The sequence below is a fragment of the Stegodyphus dumicola genome, chromosome 2, assembly GCF_044657685.1.
Source record: "Stegodyphus dumicola isolate Sdum_Otavi_A_Nest chromosome 2, ASM4465768v1".
Taxonomy (NCBI): domain Eukaryota; kingdom Metazoa; phylum Arthropoda; class Arachnida; order Araneae; family Eresidae; genus Stegodyphus; species Stegodyphus dumicola.
The window spans coordinates 58,482,730-58,490,295 of NC_140769.1; the positions used below are offsets into that span (position 1 = coordinate 58,482,730).

The 7,566-nt window shown below is 32.4% G+C and overlaps 1 protein-coding gene across 3 annotated transcripts in view; it reads right to left on the reverse strand.

The window, feature by feature from the left end:
• The window catches only part of LOC118184749 (tyrosine-protein phosphatase non-receptor type 9-like), a 147,225-nt gene extending 144,440 nt beyond the window's left edge, over positions 1–2,785 (reverse strand). For 2 of the 3 annotated variants that reach the window (XM_085810679.1, XM_085810677.1), the window contains exon 1: positions 2,692–2,785. The gene's annotated coding sequence lies outside the window, so the exon portion shown is untranslated. The remainder of the gene's footprint in view (positions 1–2,691) is intronic. The other variant, XM_085810678.1, reaches the window with a different exon arrangement.
• Between the last annotated feature and the right edge of the window lie 4,781 nt (positions 2,786–7,566).

Consider the following 7,566-nt stretch of genomic DNA (forward strand, 5'->3'; position numbering starts at 1 on the left):
CATCTAGTCTTTCAAGCTTCTTATGGAAGACAGTGTCCTTCAAAGTGCCCCACAAAAAGCAGTCACAAGGGGTAAGATTGGGTGGAGGCCAATACATGCCTGTTCCAGCAAATTTGGAATAGCCCAAAGTAATAACTCTATCCTTGAAGTATTCTTCAAGGAACTGAAACACCTGTTCGATGCGGTGTGGTTGGGCTCCATCTTGCACGAACCATGAAGTACCTGGTGGATCCTCCAACACTAATGGTGTGGCGACAAATTGTTCCAACATTTCGACATAACGGTCAGAAGTGATCCTAACTCTCAAGAAAGGGCTGATAATACCTTTGTTGGATAGTGCAGCCCAAACAGCAATTTTTGGGGAATGTAGTTGTTTTGCTTCGACAAATGGGGTTTTCAATGCTCTAAAATCGCAAATTTTGTTTGTTCACAATACTTTCATTTATGAACTATATGCAGCCAACATTGAATCCGTAATCATAAATTATTTCATTAGTGAAGTCTTCTCTTTGTTGCACAGCTCTAATGGGAATGACTTGGTGACACTGGATTTTGAATGGAAACATGTGTAGTCTGTTTCTCAGTATTCTGTGCATGCTGGATAGCATTAAGGAGGATTGTACTGCAAGTCTTTGGATGGAGTTCCTCGAATTTTGCTGAATAAGTGTAGGAACTGTCACAACATTTTCAGGAGTAACTGTAGAGCGCCTGGAACCAACATCATTAACTAACAAACTAATCCACCACGCTCCCTGTTCGTTGAAATTTATCAAAAAGCACAGGAAGAGTTTTCAAATCAGGACCTTTTGCAACATTAAATCTCAGTTGAAAAGTTCGTCGTCTTGCGTAGGACTGTAATTTAACCTGTGAAATTCCAGTACCAGATCACTCTTTATAGGGACACTTTTTTTTTAATGCAGCATACAGCACCACCTATTGGCAACTTTTGTAACTAAATATGAAACTTTTGTATCAGATTTTAACAGCTGCACACTCCTTTTTCTCAGCTTTGTTTGCTACTGCTGGGTTTACTCATTGCTTTGTTTTGTCCATTGTTCTAAAAATATAATAAATTATATAAAAGTCTTGAGGGTGCGGTAAGGGCCCAAAATGATGTGTAAACATGTTTATGCTTAATTTAAAAGTCAAATAACAAAAATCATTTATATTTTCAAATTTTGGAAATTTCAAAAATAACGCTGATTTTTGTTGTTTGACTTCTAAATTAATACTTGTTCAGCATGTTATTGTATCCTAATGTTTAGTCTTACCAAGAATGAACACGAAAGTGATGTGTCATTTTCATCAAGTCTGTCTCCGTTATGTCAGCTTGTGAATCTAAGCATAACAGCCTTTCCAAGTATTTACAGATAACATCTTCGTTAATCTTTGGATTATGATAACTTGGCGATTTTTTGGCGACCAACCCTGCTACAGCAATCTGCTAGTTTTTGCTTGGGCGTCATTTTGTTTTCACGGACTAAAGGCATTTCCCCCCCCCAACATTTTTTTCCAACAATCTGCTAGCCGAATTATGCTTATGCTAGAAATTTTATGGAACAAAAATGCTTAATCATGACGAAGATTATGTGCGAAATTGGGAGAAAGTGCAGAATCGCAAACTGCTTGCCGCATTTTTAAGAATTCCACATACACGGTATCCATGTATACCTCGACCTATTTTCACTTAAAAAAACATCCCGGAATTGCACAAAAATGGCATTGCTCACACTCTTGACTTTATCCATGTACACTGCTAAAGTCCTAGCTAGTAACTTTTATCGCCTTACCAAAATGTTGCCAAAGTACCTGTTACCATATTCCAAAGATTAGCCAACATCTTAATACATGAACCACATTCCTTCAGATTATAAACACAAATTTAAAAAAAATAATAATAATATCCATAAATAAAAACATATTACCATATTATCAATGCTTAAACGCATCTAAAAATTAATGTCTACATTTTTTTCCCTTAAGTACTCCCACACTACTACATATAATGGAAAATACTGTACAGTTTAATTATATCTTCTATCAACTCTTAACATTTCTACCTTAATGATACAAGATCGCCAGGTCAATCATAATTAATAATAAATAACCCATTATATCATCTCATCTACAATATACATAAGAAAGCTTTTAACAATTTTCTACAGATAGTGCTGCAAAATATAGCAGTCATCTGGCGTTAAAAAGGGAACTGAATACGTAAGCATTGTTTTTTAATTCTTTTTTTATATATATATTTCAAAAATGTTAAATAACTTGAATATTAGTTTATCAAAATGCTAAAATTAAAAGAAATAAACACCGTATTAGAAAGATCAAAACAACCCATTAACAAATTGACAAATTTGTTGATATACGATTCAAATTTGTTGTTTGACAAATGTGTTGGGGTTTTCTATATCGCATAAAAGTGCCCACATATTTGTTGATATCCGATTTAATTCTTATTCCTCATACTGAAATTAAAAAAAAAAAAAAAAAAATCTTTAAAACGTATGATAATGAACATCATACCGCTTTAAACTGAAACAAACTGCAGAAAAGTTTACAGTTCACACTCAAACATTTAAAGCAGAATATTTTACAGTAGCATGATAATAATTCGTACGAATTCTAAATAGCAACCACAATACGTAATTGGAAATTTTTTTTGATGTAATAACTCTCACTCACCTAATCAACACATACCCTCATCGCTAACAAGAATAAACAAACGTTCCATCCAGCGTCAGTCTGATGGAAAAATTCGCTTAGGTGACAATGAGTTGCAAACGTCTGCTTTAACTATTAGTGAAAAAAAAAAAATCTAAATATATTTAATTAATTTTGGAAACACTTAGATTCACACAGAACACAAATATTTTTAATTCATCTAATATTTCATTTTACAAAATAAATTAAATACAGAGATTTCTATTTTCATTATGACCTTGCTGATTTATAGTTATTAAATTGATTTTATGCATACTGCGCAAATTATCGCATATAAATGACCACATATATTCTACATCTATTTTATAGCTGTGTTTTGAGAGGCTTTTTAGCATTAAAACATAACTTTCCAGTTTTGAAAGATGCTACGCTTCGCAATTTAAATAAGGGGCAGAGACTGTCTATTTGTTCTGTCTATTTGACTACACAAGCGTCTAGCCCCTCAGATACTAGTTTCCTCCCGATTCCTCCCTGATCATTTGCGCAGATTCACGCGCAGCGTGTTTACTCCAAGGAGCTTGGCGTGGTCAAAGCCGATTTTTTTAAAATGCCATGCGTTTAAAACGTTACGAACTGGGTGCGCCATACTGACTGTAAATTAATTTCTTTTGTTAGTTTTTCTGAAATAGTTTTCCTTTTAATTGGTATATTTATTTAATAGAAAGTAAAAAATATCCTAAAATACGATTGTGTCCATGAGTGTAGTTAAGATGTTTTATTATAAATCTTTACATAAAGGAAGAATTCATGATTTATTCGTCTACAGATCATCACCCAAAGCTATTAGAGATACAGATATCAAAACTTAGGAGCTTATTCCTTTTGTACCGAAGATGTCATTTAAGAAGCGATTTTTTAAGATTCGGTGGGCAAAACGTGTTTTTATGCTTTTTCATATAGGGAAGAAACAGATGTACATAAGGTTATTGCTTTAAAATGTATGGAATATGAATACCTAAAAACCAATTTCAAACGTTTTCAAAATTCGGCTCCGAAGGGGGGGGAAACGTGTTCTTCACATATTCCTTCACACATCAGATATCCATAAGATAAACTTATGAATTATTGCTGTAAAATGTAAGGAATACGAATAAATGCTGACATCAACATGTGTGGGAAGGGGGACTGATTGGCATAAAATACAAGTTTATATAATGTACAAATAAGCCTTATTAAAGGTACACACCAGAAATATAAAGCTAGTTAGTATAAAAAAAAACTTAAGGTTTCTATTATTTAATGTTATTAATAATTCAAACCCCAAAATAAAAATGTAGCAGGATGTGGCAATTCAAAAAACTGTGATGAGATTGTTACAATGTTCAGTTAATTTTAAACAATTCTACACATAATAAAATAGCCAGTGCACAACATGTGAATGAACATGGGGTTGAATAATTAGAAAATAAAAAACTTGACAAATATTAAATAGTAGAAAATATTGCTTACTGTTCGAATTTGGGATTGACTCAGTTTCTCCAAAATATATTTATCTACATTAAAATGTTTGGTAATAATCTATTGATTGAATAGTATAAAAGTCAATGAATGATTGATTATATGGACAATATTTGGTATTGTTGAACTTGGGGGGGGGGAGGAAGACAGTAATGCAAGGAGGATGAACAAAAATAGACTTACTCATTAATCACAGAATACATCAGCCTATCACGAGGACCTGAGATAAAGGTTCAAAACCCTGTTCTGACCTTCTACATCTGTTCCTGATCATTTTAAGGATCAGAGTTGGAATTATCTTATTATTAAAGAGAAGTTCTGAAGAATGAGAGAGAGAGAGAGAGTATTATATAAATAAGAAAAAAATATCATCTGACACATATAAAACACATACAGGCATTCATTATTTGATGTTCAGATTTTGAGCGTGAAGGTGCATTTGCCCCTCGCTCCCTATTTTAACTTCTCTAATTTTTCTTGTCCTTTATGCTTGATCAGATAGCCTGGCTCAGTAAAAGTAGGCGGCCAGTGCAACATTGATTAAAAATCCAGTTATAACCACGTGCAGTGCTGATAAGGACCATGTGTTTCTGAGACTCCTTCTCCTTTATTTTCTTCTTTCTAGGTATTTCTTTCTCCTGATGATGAGGGACCTTTAGCTGCCCTCGAAATCAATTGAGTGTTTCACTATACTTACGCTAAATACAAGGTTGTTTTTACGATTTTGGTTCACTTTCAGGCAGTTGAAAGAAGATATTTTAGATCATAAAAATGGACAAAAGGAATTGTGAATAGGTACTAATGACTATTGTTAAAATACAGTGGCTCCCAAAAGTGTTAGTACACTTATGATTTTCATTGAAATAGGACTCTATCCATTAATCAAAAGTAAACTTTCTGAATGAGACTTTAATAATAAGATTTATAATCTATTTGTAACAAAATTACATGAAATATTTTTTAAATATAGCAAAAATTCATTTTTAAGAAATTAATAATCAAAAAATGACAAACATTTTATCTCACAAAAGTCTTCGTACACTTCAAAAAAAAATCTTGACATATTAGTAAATATTTTCATTTTTCGTTAAATTAATATCAGTAGGATATCCTTTAGCATCCACAACAGCTTTTAAACATCTGGGAATAGATTTTACTAGTTTTTTTTTTTTTTTTTTTAGGGGGGGGGTAATTTTTCTGTATTAATGTTCACCCATTCTTTCCATCATGGCTGTTTTGAGTTCGCTTTTCGTTTTGATGTTGTGATTTCGTATTCTAACCTCCAGCTCTTTCCAAATGTGTTCTGTGGGGTTTAAATCTGGTGACTGAGGTGGTGTTTTCAAAACCTGTGGATTATTGAGACACCACTGGCAAACGTTGAGAGCCGTATACTTAGGATTGTTATCATGATTAAAAATAAAGTTGTTTCCAATACCCAAATTTTGGGCTGATAATTTTAAATTGTCTCTTAACTATTTAAATAAAAAGAATGATTCATTATGCCATCATTAAATACCAAATTACCTAGTCCTGATGCTGTCATGTCCCCCCCCCACAAGAACACCTCCAACTAACGCCATGCTTAACTGTTCCAACTAAGTTCTTAGAATGAAGTTTCTCATTTTTTCTTCTCCATACAGTTATTTGACCATCGGAACCAAAAATGTTAAATTTGCTTTCGTCAGCAAACAGGACATTATTCCAGTACGTTTCGGGTGTATTTATCATTGATTTTTGCGAATGCTTTCTGTTTGCCTAAGCTTTCTGCTTTTCTCACTAACAAAATTATTTTTATGGGCAGAACGCCCATGTAATCCAGTTTCTCTGAGAACTCGTTGAACAGTTTCAGGTGAAATCGAAGTAGAAAACTTTTACAGAACTCAAACGTGGGTTTTTTACAAATTTTCTAAGAATAAATCCCTCATCACGTTTAGTTAACTTTCTCGGTCGACTTTTTCTTACCTTGTTTTCAATCCAATTTTCTTCTTTAAAGCGTTTTATCACATACTGCACTGTAGAATGGGGGTAAATTAACTAATTTATTGATATTTCAAATTTATTTACCACTACTATGGTGAAAAATGATCAATTTTCGAATGCTGTAATTTCTTTACGACTGCGACCCATTTTTCAATAATAAATAGAATATTATGAAGTAAACAGTAAACAATTAAAGCAAACGATTTTTTAAATACCACCAGAATGTAAAAATTAAAAAAAAGCAACTGATTATTCTAATTTTGATTTTATCCAAAAATATTTCAGTGTACAAAGACATTTGCGAGATAAAATGTTTATCATATTTTGATTATTAATTTCTTAAAAATAAAGTTTCGCTATATTTCAAGAATATTTCAAGTAAATTTGTTACGAATATATTATAGATCTTATTATTAAAATCTCATTCAGAAAGTTTACTTTAAATTAATGGATAGAAACCTATTTCAATGAAAATCATAAGTATACGAAAACTTTTGGGAGCCACTGTATATATTTTTCACTACATGTGTTAAGTTTCTTCAGTGAAATTATGTGTAAAATTTTTGTGATCCAAAATAATTTTTAGAACTGTATTTTTGTCTTCATTCTGTGAAGTTACTGTAGAAGTTTTTGTCAGTTTCTTTTTCGTTTTGTATTTGAGAATCTTTTGGGTATTATATTTTTATTAGGTGGAATATCTTTATTAGCAGTTTGGGAAATGTATTTCTTGCACATTTAACATATCAGCAGCTTCTAGTTGTGGTGGTGCTGATTTTAGAATCTTGTTTAACACATCACATTGTTTGTCAGATTTTAATGAATCTACTAATTCTAAACATGTTTGTTATAGTTCATTCGGCTAATCTTTGGAATATGGTAACAGGTAGTTTGGCAACATTTTGGTAAGGCGATAAAAGTTACTAGCTAGGACTTTAGCAGTGTACATGGATAAAGTCGACAGTGTGCGCAATGCCATTTTTGTGCAATTCTGGGATTTTTTTTTTTAAGTGAAAATAGGTCGACGTGTACATGGACGATACCGCATATGTGCAGTTCTTAAAAACGCAGCAAGCAGTGGGCAATTCTGCACTTTCTCTCAATTTCCCACCTAATCTTCGTCATGATTAAACATTTTTGTTCCATAAAAGTTCTAGTATAAGCATAATTCGGCTAGCAGATTGTTGGAAAAAATGTTAAGTAAAAAAAAAAAAAAAAAAAAAAAGCCTTTACTTCGTGAAAACAAAATGGCGTCCAAAACAAAACTAGCAAGTTGCTGTAGCAGAGTTGGTCGCCAAATTTTCGCCAAGTTACCATAATCCAAAGATTAACCGTTCATTTTTTCTATGTTCCACATCACATTGTTTGTCAGATTTTAATGAATCTACTAATTCTAAACAT